Source organism: Symphalangus syndactylus, chromosome 14, assembly GCF_028878055.3.
Source record: "Symphalangus syndactylus isolate Jambi chromosome 14, NHGRI_mSymSyn1-v2.1_pri, whole genome shotgun sequence".
Lineage (NCBI taxonomy): Eukaryota > Metazoa > Chordata > Mammalia > Primates > Hylobatidae > Symphalangus > Symphalangus syndactylus.
In genome coordinates, this window is record NC_072436.2 from 19,618,267 (window position 1) to 19,642,367 (window position 24,101).

The 24,101-nt window shown below is 38.5% G+C and overlaps 2 pseudogenes; one reads left to right on the forward strand and one right to left on the reverse strand.

The window, feature by feature from the left end:
• Positions 1-4,183: 4,183 nt before the first annotated feature.
• On the reverse strand, positions 4,184-4,284 carry LOC129463288 (uncharacterized; annotated as a pseudogene).
• Positions 4,285-17,493: 13,209 nt separating this feature from the next.
• Positions 17,494-17,546, forward strand: LOC129463310 (uncharacterized; annotated as a pseudogene).
• The last annotated feature ends 6,555 nt before the right edge of the window (positions 17,547-24,101 follow it).

The following is a 24,101-nucleotide window of genomic DNA, read 5'->3' on the forward strand; positions in this document are numbered from 1 at the left end:
GTGTTTATAAATAAAGTTTTATTAGAACACCACTGCACTACATTGACAATGTAGGCATTGTCAGTGGCTGCTTTTGCACTACAATGGTCGTTGAGTAGATGAGAGAGAGACTGCTTGGCTTCGCGAACCTGAAAATATTTGTTCATCTGCCCCTTAACGGAAACAGTTCATTGACCCCATTTCTAGATTAAGAATGGCCCATCTTTCAAACTACGTTCTCGGGTCATTGAGTTCTAGCCTCCTTGTTATGAGGTAAAAAAGTGGTAGCTCACATGAGGTGGAGTGGAGATGAAGAAGCTCATCCAAATGTATTAAAGAGGAAAGCGTGGATATGAAGGTGGTGGTAACCACTATAAATGCCGCCAAAAATTGCCTCATGGATTATTTTTGATATGTATAGGGATCAACAACGAGCCTAAGATAGTTGGTATATACAGTATGGATTGTGGGTAAAAAGAAGAGACATGGTTAAAAAAAATAGGTTAGTGAGTCAAGAACATCTGCTGCCCATCCATCCTTATTTGACTCCCCTTCCTTTATCCTGTACCATGGCTGTTCGCCACCCAGTCAAAATTCATCTCCATTACCATGGTAAAAAGTTGGGGACACTGCTTTTTAAAGTTATTCTAATTCCCTGGTACATATAATACAGGCATTTTACCTTTTATAACTTCACCACTTAAGGACTGCCTAAGATTTTAATAGCCTAGGATTCCTTCCTATCTTTTTATGCATATATGTATGTATTTACCTAATCAGAGTAGTATATTTACGAGTCAAGTTTTACTACGTTAATATATGTTGGACATTCAACAGCTTTAAAATTAATCTTTTATGTTCATAAAATATAGATGGTTTTGCAGGGAAAATTTTAGATATAGGGACACTAATTTTGTGTATATAGCCCCAAAATGTACTTATCAATGTTTTCAATATTTTTAAATAGATGGATCAAAGTCTAATTATATGAGACTAACATAAAATGATCAAAGATGGTGAAGAATGAGGCTGCCATTTACTGATCATAGGTAAACTATTTAGCCTTCCTTAATCTCAGTTCCTCTACTTAACTCAGCATTGTATACCAATAACAATTGGCTGTTCCCTATATGCAAAATATTTGCTGTACACAAATAAATGAGACAATTGATGTAACACGCTTGGAATAAAGTGAAAGGTATTAACATACTATTATTAGCTATATTTTATTACAATTATCAGGTCATTTTCACAACTCTAAAGTCAGCCATATGACAAGAAAAGAACCTCAGGATATTTGCCGTGTAATTTTGCGTCAGTCTAAATGGAACATTTCCCACCAAAAGTGAAAATAGCTCAGTCTGGCATTTCTCTGGGTTGGGAAGGAAAAAAACAATCATTTGTCAAAGATGCTATTTTATGAGGATTTAACTGGGCACAAATTGAATTTGTGGCTTGGCCAGGGAAAGAAATATTTGCAAAACATCTCAAAGATGACAGTGATATCCACATTGCCACTGGTAGCAGTTTAAAAATGATAACATTATGCTGCCTCATATTTCTGAGAAAATAGTAAATATTTTAGGGACAATTTTCGTATTCAGTACATTTCTCCTTCATTGAAAATTCTTGAATCTTTCAGAAGCATGTCAACTCTTTCACAGTGCCATGTAGGAAATTCTTTCTCTACAAAATTAAATGGTATTCAATAGCAAAACTCTGATTTTTTTTTTCTGCCTCCAGTTTGAGGCTTGAATGAGCCTCTCAGATGCTTCATTCCAATGTCATATAAAGTTTGTCTTTAAAGAGATCTTCCTTGTCGAAAACAGTATACTTAGTAAAGTTCAATAATTAAAATGAATGTGTATTTTCTTTGACTTATGTCATAAATTATGTGTGTATGAGAGAAAATATAGACTAAAAAAAATATTTGTTGCTGTTTCTACGATTAGTGAGATGTGCACAACTGAGGCCAAAATTGAACAAAACCTTATAATTCTAGTCAAGTTCAAATGAAGGTTGCTCAGGGGAGTGCCATCTAAGTGGATCTTAATCTACCGGAACTGGTTTCCTCAGTCCTTTTGTTCTCATGATATTTAGTGTGTGGTCCATTCACAGTGATTGGACAATACAATATTTTGAAATAATCCATCACACACATGTGTGCCAAGATGTATTTGAAATGCATAGGACACTTCCTAGAAAAAACAAAAGGTGTTTTGTACAGATGACATCTGACCACATATCAACTTTGATATGCATCCAAGTAGATCCAACAACATTGCCTACATTCTCCTAAACCTTTGGAGATGAATATTCTTCCTTTTTTAAAGAAACATAAATGAAAGTGTTTTCCTCATCTTAACAATACCTGCTACGACATGGATCGACCTCAAACACATTATGCTGAATGAAAATAATAAAAAGGCAGATGGAAAAGGCCACATATGACCCAAGTTTATTTATACAAAATATCTGGAATAGGCAGATCTGTAGAGACACAAAATAGATTAGTGTTTGCCTGAAGCTGGGGGTAAGAGCAAAAATTGACCAGAAAGGTTTATGAGGAATCTTTTTTGTGTGGATGAGGGAACAATGAAAATGTCCTAAAATTGTACTGTTGTGATGGTTGCATAATAGTCTACATTTAATAAAAATAAATTGTACTTTAATAAAGCCATTTAGGAAAAGGACCTGATATTTATTAAGTACTTACCTGAGCCAGGAACAATACTAGGCACTTTATCTATTCAATTTAATACCCCAAACAACCATCTTCAACAGGCTGTTTTATCCCTACAAGAAAATGGAGCTCAGAGAGCCATTTTGCCCATGGTCTCACAGAAAACTGAGAGGCAGAGACAATATTTCAACTTGGATGTGCCTGTGTCCAGTGCTGTAGTTTGCATTTAAGACTCTGTTCTGTGGCATAGGAAAAAGCAGGTAGTACATTGGTTTCAGAATTCAGTTTAGTGTATATTGAGTGGCTACTCTATGTTTAGCATTTTGGCACCTTTAGGAGAGAGAAGGTTTAAAAGAGATACATGATGGCTTCTGCCCATAATGAATTAGCACTTTGGAAGAATAGGAAACAATTAAAAAGTGCCACAAAACCAGTAAGTGCTGCTGGAGATCAGAGGATAAAGGTCATTGTCAGTGGCAGGGGTAGTTAGTAAAGAAGTGACATTTGTAAAGGAGATGCCTAATTTGTGGCACAGAAATACAGGCTAAGGGCTGCCCCATGGAGGAACAGAACCAAATCAAAGCCAGGTCAAAGTCAAATCAAAGGTGGCAGCAAAGTGTGCTGGGACAAGTGAAACCAAAAAAGATTTATTAGATAGAATATCTGGTGGTGACTACACTGGAAGGAGGGACTGGAGAAGGACAGATCAAGTAGGAATGTATTACAGAAAAGAGGTAGCAGGGTATTTGACTCCATGAGAACAAACAGTAAAATCATAGGCATTTTTCCAATATAGGAAAGGCAGGCTAAATATTTATTATTTTATATCAATTTATTCAATTTGGTTATTTTCATACCCTGCAAGAGAGGCACCTAATTGACAGGAAAACTGAGTCTTAGAAATTAATGTGATTTGCCCAATATCACACACAGCTGAGGCTGAAGACGTTGCCTCTTAACTGCAAATCTAGGGTACTTTATAGCTAGTGTTATAAAATCAAAGGTCTCTAGGAGTCAGGCTGGCATTGTAAATGAGAGAAGCTTATTAGGTAAAGGGGGAAAAAAAGTGGTGTAAACATGATGAGAAATGGCAACTGACATTTTTCCTTGTTTTCCAGGAGTAATAGGAAATAGTGGAGACTCTGGCAAGTGCCTCATTTTAAAGGGGAATTGCTAGCCGTTTCCCAAAGGAGAAGCTTTAGATTTTTAATTGTGAAAGCCAAAAAATGTAGGAGTCATTCTTGACTTTTTGCTTTTTCTCTCTAAAGCCAAATCCTGGATGCTCTGTCTTCAAAAATAAAATGTGATCAATTCCTTACAATGCTTTCACTACCTCCAAGCCATCATCATGTCTTTCACTTAAAATATTGCAGTGTCCTCCCAGCTCCGCTCTCTAATCTCACTCTTGATTATCAAGAGCTTCTCAGACTTCATTTTGCAGCTTTTTCAAAAGGCACCTTTAAGAAAGTGAAAATGCCAGCCATAGACTGGGAGGAAATATATATTTTTATTTATTTATTTATTTTAATGGAACACTTCACGAATATGGATGTCATCCTTTCAAAGGGGCCATACTAGTCTTCTCTGTATTGTTTCTTTTCTTTTTTTTTTTTTTTTAAATATTTCGTTAGGTTTTTAGAGAACAGGTAGTATTTGGTTACATAAATAAGTTTCTTATTGGTGATTTCTGAAATTTTGGTGCACCCATCACCAGAGGAGTATACAGTGTACCCAATTTGTAGTCTTTTAACCCCACCCTTTCCCCCGAGTCCCCAAAGTCCAATGTATCGTTCTTATGCCTTTGCATCCTCATAGCCTAGCTCCCACATGTGAGTGAGAACATCGGGTTTGATTTTCCATTCCTGAGTTACTTCACTTAGAATAACAGTCTCCAATTCCATCCAGGTTGCTGTAAATGCCATTATTTCTTTCCTTTTTATGGCTGAGTAGTATTTTATGGCATATATATATATATATATATATATGTACCACATTTTCTTTTTTTATTATTATACTTCAAGATCTAGGGTACATGTGCACAATGTGCAGGTTTGTTACATAAGTATATACATGTGCCATGTTGATATGCTGCACCCATTAACTCGTCATTTACGTCAAGTATTTCTCCTAATGCTATCCCTCCCCCAGTCCCCCACCCCCCGAAAGGCCCTGGTGTGTGATATTCCCCACCCTGTGTTCATGTGTTCTCATTGTTAAACTACCACTTACGAGTGAGAATATAATATACAACATTTTCTTTATCTCATTGTTTGATGGGCATTTGGGCTGGTTCCATATTTTTGCAATTGCAAATCGTGCTGCTATAAACGTGTGTGCAAGTATCCTTTTCGTATAATGACTTCTTTGCCTCTGGGTAGATGGTAGTGGGATTGCTGGATCAAATGGTAGATCTACTTTTAGATCTTTAAGGACTCTCCACACTGTTTTCCATAGTGGTTGTACTAGTTTATATTCTCACCAATAGTGTAAAAGTGTTCACTTTTCATGGTATCCATGCCAACATCTATTATTTTTTAATTTGTTTATTATGGCCATTCTTGCAGAAGTGAGGTGGTATCGCATTGTGGTTTTGATTTGCATTTCCCTGATCATTAGTGATGTTGAGAATTTTTCCATATGCCTGTTGACCATTTGTATATCTTCTTTTGGGAATTGTCTATTCACATCCTTAGCCCATTTTTTGATGGCATTTTTTGTTTAGTGTTGCTGATTTGTTTGAGTTCTTTGTAGCTTTTGGATATTAGTCCTTTGTCTGATGTATAGATTGTGAACATTTTCTCCCTCTCTGTAGGTTGTCTGTTAACTCTGCTGATTATTTCTTTTGTTGTGCAGAAGCTTTTTTAATTAAGTCCCATCTATTTATCTTTTGTTGCATTTGCTTTTGAGTTCTTGTTCATGAAGTCTTTGCCTAAGCCAATGTCTAGAACAGTTTTTCTGATGTCATCTTCTAGAATCCTTGTGGTTTCAGGTCTTAGACTTAAGTCTTTGATCCATCTTGAGTTGATTTTTTTATAAGGTGAGAGATAAGAATCCAGTTTAATTCTTCTTCATGTGGCTCACCAATTATCCCAGCATTAGTTGTTGAATTGGGTGTCCATTCCCTGTTTCGTTTTCATTTGCTTTGTCAAAGATTAGTTGTGTGTAAGTATTTGGCTTTATCTCTGGGTTTTCTCTTCTGTTTCATTGGTCTATGTGCCTATTTTTATACTATACTCTTTTTGGTGACTATGGTCTTATAATATAGTATGAAGTTGGGTAATGTGATGCCTCCAGATTTGTTCTTTTTCCTTAGTCTTAGCTGTATGGGCTCTTTTTAGTTCCATATGAATATTAGGATTATTTTTTCTAGTTCCGTGAAGAATGATGGTAGTATTTTGATGGGAATTGCATTGAGTTTGTAGATTGCTTTTTGGCAGTATGGTCATTTTTACGATATTGATTCTACCCATCCATGAGCATGGGATGTGTTTCCATTTGTTTGTGTCATCTATGCTTTCTTTCAGGCATGTTTTGTAGTTTTCCTTATAGAGGTCTTTCATGTCCTTGGTTAGGTATATTCCCAAGTATTTTATTTTATTTGCAGATATTGTGAAAGTGGTTGAGTTCTTAATTTGATTCTCAGCTTGGTCGCTGTTGGTGTATAGCAGAGCTACTGATTTGTGTGCATTAATTTTGTATCTGGAAACTTTGCTGAATTCATTTGCCAGCTCTAGGAGCTTTATGGATAAGTCTTTAGGATTTTCTAGGTATTCAATCATATTATCAGCAATCAGAGACAGTTAGACTTCCTCTTAACCAGTTTGGATGCTGTTTATTTCTTCCTCTTTTCTGATTGCGCTGGTTAAGACTTCCAGTACTATGTTGAATAGAAGTGGTGAAATGGGCTTCCTTGTCTTGTTCCAGTTCTCAGGGGGTATGCTTTCAACTTTTCCCCATTCACTGTAATGTTGGCTGTGGGTTTGTCGTGGATAGCTTTTATTACCTTAATAAATGCTGATTTCACTGAAGGTTTTAATCATAAAGGGATGTTGGATTTTGTCAAATGCTTTTTCTGCATCTGTTGAGATGATCACGTGATTTTTTTGTTTTTAATTCTGTTTATGTGCTCTATCACATTTATTGACTTTATCCCTGCATCCCTGATATGAAACCCACTTGATCATAGTGGATTATCTTTTTGATATGCTATTGGATTGGATTTGCTAGTATTTTGTTGAAGGTTTTTGCATCTGTGTTCATCAAGGATATTGGTCTGCTGTTTTCTTTTTTGTTGTTGTTGTCATGTCCTTCCCTGGTTGTGATATTAGGCTGATACTGGCTTCATAGAATGATTTAGGGGGGAATTCCCTCTTTCTCCATCTTTTGGAATAATGTCAGTAGGATTGGTACCAATTCTTCTTTGAATGATATAATTCAGCTGTGAATCCGTCTAGTCCTGGAGTTTTTTTCGTTGGCAATTTTTTTTTTTTTTTTTTTTTTTTTGAGATGGAATTTTGCTTTTGTTGCATAGGCTGGAGTGCACTGATGTCATCTCGGCTCACTGCAACCTCCACCTCCTGGGTTCAAGTGCTTCTTCTGCCTCAGCCTCCCAGGTAGCTGGGATTACAGGTGTCCACCACCACGCCCAGCTAATTTTTTGTATTTTTAGTAGAGGCAAGGTTTCACCATGTTGGCTGGGCTGGTCTCGAACTCCTGACCTCAGGTGATCCACCTGCCTCAGCCTCCCAAAGTGATAGGATTACAGGTGTGAGCCACCATGCCTGGTGTTGTTGGCAATTTTTAAATTACCATTTCAATCTCACTGCTTGTTATTGGTCTGTTCAGAGATTCTGTATCTTCCTGGTTTAATCTAGGAGGGTTGTATATTTCCAAGAATTTATCCATCTCCTCTAGGTTTTCTAGTTTATGCACGTAAAGGTGTTCATAGTAGCCTTGAATAATCTTTTGTATTTCTGTGGTATCGGTTATAATATCTCCCATTTCTTTTGAGTGAACTTATTTGGATCTTTTCTCTTGGTTAATCTCGCTAATGATCTATCAATTTTATTCATCTTTTCAAAGAACCAGCTTTTTGTTTCATTTATCTTTTGTGTTTTTTTGTTTGTTTGTTTCAATTTCATTTAGTTCTGGTCTTATCTTTGTTATTTCTTTTCTTCTGCTGAGTTTGGGTTTGGATTGTTCTTGTTTCTTCAGTTCCATGAGGTGTGACCTTAGATTGTGTATTTGTGCTCTTTCAGACTTTTTGATGTAGGCATTTAATGCTCTGAACTTTCATCTTAGCACAGCTTTTGCTGTATCCCAGAGGTTTTGATAGATTGTGTCACTATTATTGTTCAGTTCAAAGAATTTTTAAATTTCTATCTTGCCTTCATTGTTGACCCAATGATCATTCAGGAGCAGGTTATTAATTTCCATGTATTTGCATGGTTTTGAGGGTTCCTTTTCGAGTTGATTTCTAATTTTATTCCACTGTAGCCTGAGAGAGTACTTGATATAATTTTGATTTTCTTAAATTTACTGCAACTTGTTTTGTGGTATATCGTATGGTCTATTTTGGAGACTCTTCCATCTGCTGATGTAATAGAATGTACATTCTGCAGTTGTTGGGTAGAATGTTCTGTAAATGTCTGTTAAGTCCATTGGTTGTAGGGGACAGTTGAAGTCCATTGTTTCTTTGTGGACTTTCTGTTTTGATGACCTGTCCAGTGCCATCTCTGGAGTACTAAAGTCCCCCACTAATATTGCATTGCCATCTATCTCATTTCCTAGGTTTGGTAGTAATTTTTTATAAATTTGGGAGCTCCAGTGTTAGGTGAATACACATTTAGAATTGTGATATTTTCCTGTTGGACTAGTCTTTTTATCATTAAACAATGTCCCTCTTTGTCTTTTTAAATTGCTGTTGCTTTACAGTTTGTTTTGTCTGATATAAGAATAGCTACTCTTGTTCACTTTTGGTGTCTGTTCACATGGAATATGTTTTTCCACCCCTTTACCTTAAGTTTATGTGAGTCCTTATGTGTTAGGTGAGTGTCCTGAAGATAGCAGAAACTTGGTGAATTCTTATCCAACTAATGAATTTCTCAGATGCTCTTTAAACTTCTTATGTTTGGATGTCTAGATTTCTAGCAAGACCAGGGAAGTTTTCCCCAATTATTCCCTCAAATATGTTTTACAAATATGTTTGCTGCCATTCTGTATCTTCTAAATGGAACATTTAGGCCATTTACATTCAGTGTTAGTATTGAGGTGCAAAGAGTACTATTCTATTCATTGTGTTATTTGTTGCCTGAATACCCTTTTTTAAAATTGTGTTATTGTTATACAGGTCCCATGAGATTTATGCTTTAAGGTTCTATTTTTTTTACTGTGTTATTGTTATATAGGTTCTGTGAGATTTATGCTTTAAGGTTCTATTTTAGTGTATGTTGAGGATTTGTTTCAAGATTTAGAGCTCCTTTTATCAGTTCTTGTAGTGCTGATTGGTAGCAGCAAATTCTTTCAGCATTTATTTGTCTGGAAAAGACTATCCTTCATTTATGAAGCTTAGTGTTGCTGGATACAAAATTCTTGGCTGATCATTGTTTTGCTTAAAGAGGCTAAAAATAGGACCCCAATCTCTTCTAGCTTGTAGGGTTTCTGCTGAGAAATCTACTGTTAATATGATAGATTTTCCTTGATAGGTTACCTTATGCTTTTGCCTCACAGCTGTTAAGATTCTTTCCTTCATCTTGACTTTAGATAATCTAATGACTATATGCCTAGGTAATGATCTTTTTGAAATTAATTTCTCAGTTGTTCTTTGAGCTTCTTGTATTTTGGATGTCTAGCTCTCCAGTAAGGCTGGGGAAGTTTTTCTCAATTATTCCCTCAAACATGTTTTCCAGACTTTTAGATTTCTCCGCTTCTTCAGGAACACCAATTACTCTTAGACTTGGACATTTAACATAGTCCCAAACTTCTTGAAGCTTTTGTTCATTTTTTAAAATTCTTTTTTCTCTGACTTTGGCAAATTGGGTTAATTGGAAAGCCTTGCCTTTGAGCACTGAGGTTCTTTCTTCTGCTTGTTCGATTCTATTGCTGAGACTTTCCAGTGCATTTTGCATTTCCCTAAGTATGTCCTTGATTTCCAGACATTGTGGTTGTTTTTTATTTATACTACCTATTTCACTGAAGCATTTTCCTTTCACATTCTGTATCATGTTTTTGATTTCTTTAGGTTGCACTTCATCTTTCTCCAGTGCCTCCTTGATTAGCTTACTAATCGACTTTCTAAATTCTTTTTCTGGAAATCCAGAGATTTCTTCTTGGTTTGGATCCATTGCTGGTGAGCTGGTATGATCTTTTGGGAGTGTTGAAGAAACTTGTTTTGTCATATTACCAGAATTATTTTTCTGGTTCCTTCTCATTTGGGTAGACTATGTTAGAGGGAAGATCTGGGATTCAAGGGCTGCTGTTCAGATTCTTTTGTCCTATGGGGTGCTCCTTTGATGTGGTGTTCTCCCCCTTCCCCCAGGAATGGGGCTTCTTGAGAGCCAAACTGTAGTAATTGTTTTTGCTCTTCTGGGTCTCACCACCCACTGGAGCTACCAGACTCCGTGCTGGTACTGGGGAGTGTCGGCAAAGAGTCTTGTTATGTGATCCATCTTCAGGTCTTTCAGCCATGGATACCAGCACCTCCTCTGGTGGAGGTAGGAGGGGAGTGAAGTGGACTGTGTGAGGGTCCTTGGTTGTGTTTCTGTTCAGTGTGCTGGTTTTGTGTTGGTTGGTCTCTAGCCAGGAGGTGGCGCTTTCAAGAATGCATCAGCCGTGGTCCTATAAGTAGGATGTAAACTTGCCCTAAGGCCACCTGGTTAAGTATTCAGGTTTCTCAGGTGGTGGGCAGGGCCATAGAACTCTTTTGTCTTCAGCTATGGGGTGGAGGTGGGGGGAGGCAGATAAAGGTGGAAGAGAAAGACCACCAGGTAGGGGCAGACATAATCATGTCTGAGCTCAGCCTCTCCTTGGACAGAGCTTGCTGTGGCTGCTGTGGGGGATGGGTTCTCAGTCCAATGGAGTTATATTCCCAGGGGTATTATGGCTGCCTCTGCTGAGTCATACAGGTTTCCAGGGAAGTGGGGAAAAGCTAGCAATCATAGGCCTCACCCTACTCCTATGCAGCCCTCGGTCCTAAAGGCTGGTCTCACTCCCACCATGCCCCTGCAACAGCACAGAGTCTATTTCCAGGCAGCCAGTGACCAGGGCTGAGAACTTGCCCAGACCATGAGACTCCCCTTTGTGAAAGCAGGCAGACTCAGTTTTTCAGTATCTCAGGGAGCCTGCAGTGATGATCCAGTTCTTCAAAGGGTCTGTGGATTCTCTTGGCTTTCCTCGTTTTTCCTCTGGTAGTTCTTGGAGCAAAAGTTCACGGTGTGAGTCTCCACACATTGCTCTGTCTGTCTCAGCAGGAGCTGCAAGCTTGTTCTGCCTCCTATCCACCATCTTCTTCTCTGCATCATTTCAATTTTAGTATATGTGCTGCTGAAGCAAGCATGAGGAAATATTTTTATTATAAGAATTCAAAGAAGAAATAGCCAGAATTTATAGATTTTAAAAGCCCCATTACTCAATAATAATAAAAGATAAACAACCCAATTAAAAATGTAGACTGGACGTGGTGGCTTATGCCTGTAATCCCAGCACTTTGGGAGGCCGAGGCGGGTAGATCACTTGAAGTCAAGAGTTCGAGACCAGCATGGCCAACACAGAGAAACCCATCTCTACTAAAAATACAAAAATTAGTCTGGCATGGTGGCATGTGCCTGTAGTCCCAGCTACTTGGGAGGCTGAGGCAGGAGAATCGCTTGAATCTGGGAGGCAGAGGTTGCTGTGAGCTGAGATTGTGCCACTGCACTCCAGCCTGGGCGACAGAGTGAGACCCTGTCTCAAAAAAAAAACAACAACAACAACAAAAAAATATATATATATGTATAGGCAAAAGGTTGAACAAGTCTTTCACACTTAAGATATCTGACAGCCCAAAACATATCAAAAGCATTATTAAGAAAATGCAAATTAAAACCACACTGAGCTACCACAGCACACCCATCAGCATGATAATTTATAACTCAGGAAAAATATTTGCATATGTATTTTCTATTGTATAAAAAAATGACAAATTATGCAACTGAAAACAATACATTAATTATCTCATAATTTCTGTGTGGCAGGAGTTTGAACATAGTTTAGCTGTATTTTCTGCTTTAGGATCTCTTACAATGCTGGAGTCAATATTTCAGCCAGGGCTGGAATGCTCTCTGAAAGCTGACATGGAAGGAACCTGCTTTTAAGCTTACGTGGTATTTGGCAGAATCGAGTTTCTCTAGGCATGCTGGGTTATGAGCTTCAGTCACCCTTAATTCCTTGCATGTTGACCTCTCCAGCACAGCAGCTTGCTTCATGAAGTATGCAGGCCAACAAGAAAATAGAGCCTACTAGCAAGATGTAAGTTACAACTTTATGTCATCTAGACATGGTGGTAGTAACATCTCATCCCTTTTTCCCCACTATTGATTAGAAACAAGTCATAGGTCTCACTGGCACTCAAGGGAAGGGGATAGATTGCCCAAGGGCATGAATACAAGGAGGCGAGGATTGTTACAAATCATCTTAGGGACTGCCTACAGCCAAAGGTTTGACAAAGGACTCATATCTAGAATAGTAATGAACTTCTCCACTCAATACAGCTCAATTAAAATATAGAAAAAAGACTGGGAAGGGATTTCTCAAAGAAGATATCTGATAGTCAATAAGCATATGAAGAAGTGTTCTACATCATTAGTCATTAAGGAAATTCAAATGAAAACCACAAAGAGGTTCTACTACACACCCACCAGAATGGCTAAATTTAAGTGACTGACAATACCGACTATTGTCAAAGAAGTAGAGTGACTAGATCTCTCATTCTAGCTCGTGGGAAAGTAAAATGGCCCAACCACATTGGATATCACTTTGGCAATTTCTAATAAAGTTAAACACACACCTGCCCATGACCCAACTGTTCCACTCATAGGTATTTCTTCTCTAAGAGAAATGAATACTGTACTTGTGTTCACATACATACATACACACACAAACACACACACACACACACACTCTTGAGTTATTATAACTACAAACTAGAAAATGCCAAATGTCCATCAATAGGAGAATATAATTTAAGAAGTAGTATATTTATATGAAACGCTACACAGCAATTTTTAAGAAGAATAGGCTACTGATAAATACAACAAGAATGAATTTCAAAAAACAGTGTACTGAGCAAAAGAAGCCAGAAACAAACAAAATTCATACTGAATAATTTCCTTTTTATGACATTCGAGGGCAAGATATTTTATATATGGTGATGGAAGTCAGAAAACTTGTTATTTCTGGGACGGTTTGAGAGAGGGTTTTTGATTCAGAAGGAGCATGTGGAAATTTTCTGGGTGTGATGGAAATAAATGTTCTCTATATTCATCTGAGTAGTAGTTGTGCAGATGTATGCATAGGTAAATAGTCACTTAAGATGTGTACATTTTCCTGTAAGTATATTTTAGCTCAAAGATTAAAAGAGATTGGGAAACATACTTTGACATGCTTTCAAATCACCTAGAGTTGTGGTTAAAATGCACATTCTGATGTAGTAGGCCTGGAATAGGCTTAAGATTTTGCATTATTAACCAGACGCCAGGTGATACTGATGCTTCTGGTAGTGCTGGCTCTGTATGTAGCAAGGTCCTGAAATCTATCTGTCACTGTTTCAGCTACAATTGCTGCATAGCAAACAACCCATACTCAGTGGTGTAAAATAATTATTGTATTATGCTAAAGATTTTGTGGGTCAGCGAATTGAACAGGGCACAACAAGGATGATCTGTCTTTTCTCTCTGAGGTGCCACAGTATCTAAAGCCTCAGCTGGGAAGAGTCAAATGCTGGGACCTGAAAGCTGGGGCTGGGATCACTTGAATGTGTCTTCCTCACTCACCTGGCTGGCACCTGGGCTGGGAGCATGTGAGTGTTAGAACAACTCCCTGGGGTGACCACAGGAGGCCTTTCTATGGCCTTAGCTCTCTTATTTGAAGGCTCAGGGGTCTAAACATGAATGCTCTGAACAGATTTTTAAAGAAAGAAAGAGAGAGAGAGAGAGGGAGAGAGAGAGGGAGGGAGGGAAGAGAGAGAGAAAAGAAAGGGGGAAGGATGAAAGGAAGGAATGGAAAGAAGGAAGGGAGGAAGAAAGGAAGGAGGGAGGAAACAGAAAGAAAGACAAAGAAGTAGGGAAAGATGAAAGGAACGAAGAAAAGAGAGATGAAAGAGAAAGAGAAGAAAGAGAAAGAGAAGAAGGGAGGAAGGGAGAGAAAGAAGAAAGGAAGGAAGAAAGGAAGGAGAGAGGAAAGAAAGGAAAGGAGGTAAGGATGGAAAGAAGGAAGGAAGCAAAGAAAGAGGAGAGAAACAGAAGGAAGAAAAGGAAGGAAAGAGGAAGAGAAGAAGGGGATAAATGGAAGGAAGGAAGGGAGGGAGGAAGGGAGGGAAGGAGGAGAAAGAAAGAAAGAAAGAAAGAAAGAAAGAAAGAAAGAAAGAAAGAAAGAAAGAAAGAAAAAGAAAGTAAGTTGCATTGCCTTTTCTGACCTAGCCTTGACAATCACTGAAAGTCACAAACTTCCCCAGATTTGAGTGAGAGGACACAGATTTTACTTTCCAATGAGAGACATGTCAGGGACACATTGTGGAAAAATATGTGGGATGAGAAACATTTTTATGGCCCTACTTGGAAAATACAACTTTCCACCTCCACAGAGCCTTAACATAATCAGGTTATGTATCTTCTCAAAATCCTGGACTGCCTCCCTGTTTCACTCAGTAAATCCCCAAACCTTTCCCAAAGTCTGTAAAGATCCAAATGATTGGGCTGGGGCTGCTTCTGTATCTTTTGCCCGTTCTGATGTCACTCATCAGAGTATTTCCTAAGTACTCAATGTAAGACATGCTGTGTCACTCTGTCATCAGTGCCTCATGTGTTTTTCCTTTTGTTATTTGTGTGTTTATTGTTTCTCCACTTAGAAGGTAAGCTTCAGGAGAACAGCGACTTTTTTTCTTGCTCGTTGTTGTATTAGAATAGAGAACCATGCCTAGAATACAATAAGTACTCAATACATTTGTCCAATGGATGCACGAATGGTGCTCTTTATTGGTATAGCAATCCTAGTTACTAATCTATTGACTTCTACTTATGATAAATGAGATTAAGATTTCTGCTTCTCCATCCTCCCAACAGACACTTTTCTTCTCCCATTCTCTTAATGTATTTATATAACAACTTATTATTGTTGTTATTACATGCTTCTGATGTGTTATTTTCAACTTGAGGGTAGATCAGAATTGACTGCAAGGCTTGTTAAAATTCAAAACTGCTGGGCTCTACCCAGAGAGTTTTTGATTCAGTAGTTCCGGGATGAGCCTGAGAATTTTCATTTTAATGAGTTCCCAGGTGATGATACTGATGACAACTATTTGTAATGTTAAAATAACGTAAACACTCAAACCTAATGTAAATACTGACATTGACACTGAGCTTTTGGCATTTTTGTTTTTGTTGTTTTTATTCCCTGATTTTCATATTGATTTGTTTTGTTTAGCCTCTGAGTTTCATCTCGGAAGCTTTCTTGGGAAGATGCTTGGTGATTCCTGGGTGTACATATATATTTGGGACTGAGGCACTAGATAACATATAGAAAAGTCTGTGTGTTTGATGTTTTTCTGTATAGTGATTGGGTGTCATCTTGGATTAAGTTCTCCAAAAGCAAGTGCTAAGAGACAATTATTATGAAAGTGATCTATTAAGCAAACAGCCTTGTGATATTGTTAAGAGTGAGATTAGCATGGCGGACAAGAGGAAGAAGGCAAGGAAGAGTAAGATTCCAGGCAAAATCTCAACTCCAGTCCAAAGCTACAGGGAAACTGTGGGGTAGGATATATGAGCTAGGCTCTCACACACCCTCTTGAGTCACTCACTGGTTAAGTGTCACCTGAGGAGAAGGATAACTCTCAGACATCTTTAGTTCTCTCTTTGGCATACAGGACAAAGAGGCTCCAGTAGCAAAAGTGCCCTTCAAATAGAGTCCCAGGTGCCAGCTCTTAGAAGCAAAAGCACACAAAGGCTTGGGGACAGGTTCCCTGATATGATAAAGGCAATCTGAAAGACCTGCAGATGGTGAGGTTGGTAGAGGAACACCAACAATGTTGGCTGCAGAGGTGCTGGGAGGTTTTCTTTGGGGAGTGCTGTAGGAATTTTGTCTGGGTGACAGTGGGGCTATTGGACAGGGGCACATGTTTTGCAGGTCACAGTGCAGACTTCCTCTTAGTCCCACTGTCCTCTATTGTGTCCAGAGTCCTAGAGTCTAGAGACTCATTGGTTCAATTTTTCCACCAAATATATCTCTTATCTCCTGCTGGGTATTGCCTGGGTTTAGTGGCTTTAGTCAGAATTCAGCAGTTTAATAACTCAGTGGTTTTGAGGAGATAATAGGAAAACCTCTCCAACTCCAGAGGATATTGAGGGGATGAGGAAAAAAAAAAAAAAAAAAACCTGGTATGAGTGAGAGCCCTGGCGTAGATCATCTTTGACTCACCCAGCAGGGTAAAAGGCCCACACGTTAAGTGCAACAAGCTTAACAAAAGCTGAGGCTCGAAAGTAGGAAATCCTAATCTGCGGCTTCATCCAGTTGTGACATGAACCCGGACCTGAACTTTTCCAGACATAGTCACCCTATTTTTTTTCTAAACCTGAAAATCTATTTCATGGCCAGAAAAGGTCAACTTAGGTGCCAATCATATTTAGAGATTCTACTGTGGCATGTGAAGAATAAATCAGGAACTTAATCAATGATAGATATATTTTTAGTCTGGCCATGTTAGAGATTGAAAACATGACTATTTCCTACACGGGAAGGTTATTACTCAGATTCTTCTATGACATGTAAAGCTCTGATTGTCTTTGAAGGTTTATTTTCTTAACTTGACATTATTGACTTCTTATGTGAAAAAGCCACTTATCCCAATATCTGGAAATTCTACTAGTTGATACTATCATTCCTTAAAATTGTTAACATAATTTGTTCATTTAACAAAAGGATCTAATGGGCTTGAATTTGAACAAAAGATATGTATTAGAAAGACAAATTAACATTATTGATATAGCAGTTTGCCATATTGAAAAGCATGAAGATTTGAATCAAAGTTACCAGCTATAAAATTTGGACAATTTACTTGTGTACAAAATAGAAATAACAATACCTAGCTTACAATACAGTTAAACAAGACAGTGTCTGTAAAGCATGACGTATGTATAGTGCATAGCATGTTGCAGATTTTTTTTTTTTTTTTTTTTTTGAGACGGAGTCTCGCTCTGTCGCCCAGGCTGGAGTGCAGTGGCGCAATCTCGGCTCACTGCAAGCTCTGCCTCCCGGGTTCACGCCATTCTCCTGCCTCAGCCTCTCTGAGTAGCTGGGACTACAGGCGCCCGCCACCACGCCCGGCTAATTTTTTTGTATTTTTAGTAGAAGCGGGGTTTCACCGTGGTCTCGATCTCCTGACCTCGTGATCCGCCCACCTCAGCCTCCCAAAGTGCTGGGATTACAAGCATGAGCCACCGCGCCTGGCAGCATGTTGCAGATTTTTAACAAGTTTCAGTTCCCTTCTCTCCATTCGCCCCAAATCTATCAGGAGCACTTATCTCTAACCATCTCTACGCTCTGATACAAAGTTCCCAGTGAAAAGCATTATACAAAGTATTTGGTAACAGCTCTTTTAGAATTTGTCTAGCAAGTTTTGTACCTGAAAGCCTCAATTAAAAAAGGAACAAAGTATTTAATGACCTCATAGTTCTATAAGAAATTAGGTATCATTAAATATTATATAATATTCATAGCTGTTTTTATCCTTTCGTGTAATCCCAGGAATTGGGATAAGTATAGTGCAGTCAATACAACAACAAGAACACTTAACAGGGTTTAAATATTAACTTCGACATTTTAGGAAATAGTTACTAATATAAGATAAATTTTCTTTTAAAAATTAGACCACATTTAATAATGAGGGTGTGATCATCCTATTTTGGGGGGAATTTATGAAAAACAAAATGATGAAACTGCCCTTTTCTGGTTATATTTGTTGCTTTACGTTGTCTTTCCTCTCTGCGACCTCCGTGCTCCACAGCCCTGGGAAAGCTAGAGAGAACCAGGCAGCCGGGAGGATGGAACCACCTTCCCACTCTTAGAAATCACCCTCCACATCTGTGGGGACTCAAAGTAAAAGAAAAATGAAAACTCCAGGATCAACAGCAAGTCGTCACTTAGCAATCCTAAGGGAGTTTTCACAGCATGAGAGGGAAGGAAGGGATAGTAGCCAAAACAGCCAGTGAGTGATGATGAAGAACAAAGGGAGGGTTAAGGGATTACTGACCTCCAATAGAGAGTTGGTTGAATGAAGAAAGGGCACAATTCAGAGGTTAAGATGTCTGACAGTAGAACTGCTCGTTGTCCCACGCATTACTACTTTTTTAAAAATAATATTTTTCCAGGCCGGGCACGGTGGCTCACGCCTGTAATCCCAGCATTTTGGGAGGCCGAGGTGGGTGGATCACGAGGTCAGGGGATCGAGACCACGGTGAAACCCCGTCTCTACTAAAAATATAAAAATTTAGCCGTGCGCAGTGGTGGGCACTTGTAGTCCCAGCTACTCGGGAGGCTGAGGCAGGAGAATGGCGTGAACCCGGGAGGCAGAGCTTGCAGTGAGCCAAGATGGGCCACTGCACTCCAGCCTGGGTGACAGAGCGAGACTCCGTCTCAAAAAAAAAAAAAAAAAAAAAAATTCTTGATAACAAAAGTATGAAAGGTTTTATTACAAAATATAAAACAATGCAATAAAAAAATACAGAACGCAACCATCACTGCCACCCCCCATTTTGTATACTTCTTGCCCTTGTATTTTCTATCAGCCAAATAGGAAACAGGAAGACAGACAGGAAACAGAAGACCTGCTTACATTAGGAAAAACAAAAATGAAAAGATGAGATGGTTTGCTTTCCAAGGAACTCATTGCAAAGGTGTAGCTGAATGTAGGGGATCCAGAAGTGGAAGGGCTGTTAGCCAAAGCGATGAGGGGAAGGTTATAGGAAGCTAGAAAGCATCATATGGAACAGGATGCTTTGTGGAAGCGTTAAGCCCTCCGACTTTCAGAGACACAGCCAGCATAAGACACTCTCTCACGGGGAGAGAACCAGGATTATAAATACCTTGACCTCTCATTTATCTTTCCCCAGTTTTCTATGGGGCCTCTGCATTGACGGAACTCAACATTAAGCCAGAGAACATGGAAACCTGTTAAGGTTATCCTGTGAGTTTGAGGGAGTCTCCAAGACCACCTTCCATTCAAAAAAAAAATTGCTAAAAGTACTCACAGAATACAGCAAAACTGTAATGCTCATGGTTATGGTTTATTACACTAAAGGACGCAGGTCAAAATTACCAAAGGGAAGAGGCACAGAGGCACATAGAACAAAGTTGAGAAGGGGCATGGGGTAGAGATTCCAGGTGTCCTCTCCTAGTGGAGTCATGTAGATGGCATTAACTACTTCTAGCAATGATGTGTGACAATATACAAGGAAAATGCCAATGAAGAAAGCTCACTTGAGCGTTGGTGTCCAGAGTTTATATTAAGAATTGGCCACTTTTATATACATGACTGCTGTGTGGTTGAACTCAGTCACTAGTGACTCCAGACGTTGAGCTGTTACTGTGGCCCACCCTATAACACTATTACCATAAACACTCTGGCATGTCCCTATCGCCCCCAGGTAAACAAAGGCATTCTTATCAGGGAGGACATTCCAAGTGCTTAGAGATGACCTCCCAAGAGTTAGGAGGAAAGGGACAAATCTTTCTTTGCACCGAATTAAATCTTTACTGCACACACTCATATAATTCAGCAAGACTGGCTGCCTACCTAAGTTATAGGGCCCAGTGCAAATCAAAAATTACAGCACCTATTCAAAAATTATTACAATTTCAGGAAGGTGACAAGAGAGTGTTAAACCAAGAGTGAGAGCCTTCTGAGCATGGGGACATGTGAACAACTGCACAGTTTATATGCTCAGGGAACCAGCCTTGCAGGTCAGCATCTGCTGTGGTTTGGATATGTTTTGTTTGGCCCTGCCAAGTCTCATGTTGAAATGTTATCCCCGGTGTCAGAGGTGGGGGCCTGGTGGGAGGTGTATGGGTCATAGAAGCAGATCCCTCATGAATGGCTTGGTGCCAGTCTCATGGGAATGAGTGAGTTTTCACTCTTAGTTCCTGTAAGAACTGGTTCTTTGAAAGAGCCAGGCACCTACTCCTCTCTCTCTCTTCCTCTCTGTCGCCATGTGATCTCTGCACATGCTCGCTCCCATTCACTTCTGCCATGAGTGGAAGCAGCTTGAGGGCCTCCCCAGAAGCACCATGATTCTTGCATAGCCTGCAGACCTGTGAGAAACATACATCTCTTTTCTTTATAAATTACTCAGTTTCAGGTATTCCTTTATAGAAACACAAATAAACTAAGGCAACCTCCATCAGGCAGAGACCAGTGAGGATGAGAATGGAAAAGTTATATGAGGAATAGGACAAATGGAAGCTATCTTACTCACCTAGATGATACATATACGTGGTTTTTGAAATTTTTCTACTATGGAACTTTAAACATATACAAAATAGAACAATAGACTTGGTGTGGTGGCTCACGCCTGTAATCCTAGCACTTTGGGAGGCTGAGGCAGAAGAATCACGAGCCCAGGAGTTGGAGGCCATCCTGGGCAACATAGTGAGACCTTGTCTCTACAAAAAATTTAAAAATTGGCAAGGCATATTGGTGCACGCCTGTAGTCCCAGCTATTTGGGAGGCTGAGATGGGAGGATTGCATGAGCCTAGGAATTTGACACTGTAGTGAGCTATTATCATGCCACTTCACTCCAGCCTGGATGACAGAGTAAGACTTTGCCAAAAAAAAAAAAAAAAAAAAAAAAAAGAAAAAAAGACTTAAAAAATAGAACAATAGTATACCCAATGTACCCATCATCTAGTTTATAAATTATCAACTCACAGTCAGTCTTTTATTCATTTGTACTTCTACCTACTTATTCACCTCATATTTCCAAACAAATCCCAGACTCTAGATTGTTTTAATCTATAAATATATGTCTTCCAATGTATCTTGTTAAAAGATAAGAACCATTTTGAAAAACATGAGCAATCATGTTCTGAAACCTAGAAAACAATAAAAAATATATATTTTAACATAACCATAGGTTTTGAGTATTTTTCATGAATTTGAAAACCATCTAAAACCTCATACTTAGGGACTGCATACTATTTCATTTGTTTATTTTTTTTTTTGCATTTAAGCCACTTCCTTCAAAACCATATTTTAAATAATGCTAGGATAACGTCTTTTGATTGCATCTAAGGTGACTTCCTTAGCATAGATATCTTGAATGGGAAATTGACTCAACGGATATTGATACATATTTTAAAATTGCTTTCTGGAGACCTGAAGTTGCTTTTCAATTTAAGAAAAAATTTGGGTTAGTCTCTTTGTGGTTCCATTTATTTGCTAATTGGGCATATCTGCACTCATTTATTTAGTGCTAAGTGCTATAGGGGATTTCACAGGGTGAAGGAATAAGCCCCTGCTTTTGAAACATTTATAATCTATTAAGGTAGACAAACTACATCCACAAATAGCAGTATAGTAAGCAAATTTTCTATGAACCTCCAGGAAGAAATAGGAAAGTATTCCAGGGATTTCGAGAGATTAAAAAACATTCCAGCTAGAATTATTAACATGGTTGTTGCAAGGGTCAAACGTACACTATATATCAAAGCAAGTTGAAAAAATGAAAATATATTCGCATGTGTTAGATCTATTTGGTAAACAGCTACCTGAGTTTAGAATCCTATTTTTTTTTTAACTTTCATCTGTTCAATTAATAGAAAAAAAGTAAAATACTCAAAGGAGCTTGCTGTTTTGCTTCCAAAGGGCAAGCCAGTGACCCAAACAAAAAACATGTATGTTCAAGGAACAATAGAAATGGTATAAGGCTATGTGATATGGTTTGGCACTATGTCCCCACCCAAATCTCACCTCGAATTGTAATCCTAATGTGTCAAGGGAGGGACCTTGTCAGAGGTAATTGGATTTTGAGTGGGCGATTTCTCCTATGCTGCTCTCATGATAGTGAGTTCTCCCAAGATCTGATGGTTTAAAAGTGGCACTTCCCCGTTCACTCTCTCTATCTCCTGCCACCATGTAAGACGTGTCTTGTTTCCCTTCACCTTCTGCCATGATTGTAAGTTTCCTGAGGCCTCCCCGGCGATGGAGAACTGTGAGTCAATCAAACCTCTTTTCTTCATAAATTATCCAGTCTCAGGTAGTATCTTTATAGCAGTATGAGAATGGACAAATACACTATGTCTGTTTGACTGCTCTTATCTACAAATTTAGCCCCAGAAGTTAAGCAAATATAAGCAAGCCAAATAATAATAATAAGCTATTTTCTGTTACGATGACATTATGTGTGTGTTTAACTGAATAGATCACTTCTCATAGTTGTTTGGGCATTTTTACCACCTTTTCAATTGCATACAAATTGATACTTATGGAAAAATACAGAATAACAGTGATGCAAGGCCAGTGAGTCCCCAAATTGGAGCTTAGCCCAGGAGCGTTCTTGGCTTTGCCAGGAAACAATTCAAGGACAAGCTGGTGGTGTTAGACAGCAGCTTTGATTGAAGCAGCAGAGCACAGCAGCAGTAGAGATCCTTCTCCTTGTGGAGCAGGGCTACCCCATAGACAGAGCACCCAGAGTAGCAGCTCAGAGGCAGTATTGTAGTCATATTTGTACCCACTTTTAATTACATGCAAATTAAGTGGCAGGTTATCCAGAAATTTCTAAAAAACAGGTGGTAATGTCTAGGTGTTGCCATGGAAAGGGGTGGCAACTCCTAGGTGTTGCCATAGCAATGGTAAACTGTCATGGTGCTGATGGGCATGTCCTAGGGAGAGGTGTTTTCAGAGCCTCTTCCCTGTTTCAGCCAGTCTTTGATCTTGTCTTGTGTCAAGTCTGACCTCATACCTCAACAGGTTGAGAATAAATAAAAAATTTCAGCTAATAAAGTCTTAGGTGCATTTCTGCACACAGAGAAAAATTCCAATACATATGAAGACTGATGATGTGAAATCTGTCTCATTTCTGATAACATTTACTGAAGAAAATTTGGTTCCCCAGGAATCTTTTAAGAGACCTCAATCACATCCTTTTCCTTCCAAATTCTTAGAAGATAATAATCAAATACTTCCCATAGCTAGAGAAAACAGACACAGCTCACAAGACATCATGGAGTTTAACAGTTGTTAAAAAATAGTGATGGAGGTAAATAATTAAACTTTTTCTCAAAGAAAATGGACAGATCCCACCAGAAGACTGAATTTATTCATTGGGAGGCAATTTTATACGCCACTGAATGTGGGAAAAGAAACCCTCCAACTGATTCAATCTACCAGTCTCTGGCTTCTTGTTTTGTCTTATCCATATTTCTTTTTGTAAAAAAAAATTCTCTTGATTTTTATATAGTTTTATTAAGATATAATTCATATGCTGTACAATCCATCCATTCAAAGCACACAAGTCAATAGTTTTTAGTATATTTGTAGAGCTATGCAGTCATCCATATTACTTTTATGACTATTATTATCTCCACCTACAGGTTAATGAAGTTACTGTTGCCTCCATGATTTGAAAAACACATGCTTCTTCTAATAAATCAAAAATTCTCAGGCAATGTAATACATAGGATTCCCTGGCATCGTGAAAAAGAGGTCAATGGACAGCAGAGCATTTTGACAAAACCATTTTGATATCCTTCAATTTAGCTGTTGTACTGCACTCATTATTGTTAGAGTAGCATTTTATTTTAAAGGATAACATTGCAACATCAAATTTTAACCTATTAACCTTTTACTATGACCTGGCAAGGGGCATATTGTAACACTACAACAGCAATCTGTTTACAATAATTTTATTTTTCTGAGATAAACATAAAAGGCAGCCAAAGTTCTATAGCCTCAGTTTCTTGAGAAGCCAACAGCTATGATGAAGCTATTTGATACTTACCTTTGTTTTATTTTGTAATGGGACTTTAATAGAATACGTGAGATAATCTTTATTACCGGAATTTGCAAGAGTTTATATTAGTAGGATTGTGTTTATTTTGTTTTTATTTGTTTCTGTTGTTTTTTTGTTATCTTACTTGTGTGAGAGCTTGTATGCTTGTGAGGCTGTGTGAGTCCATGTGTGTTTTTAAAGAAGT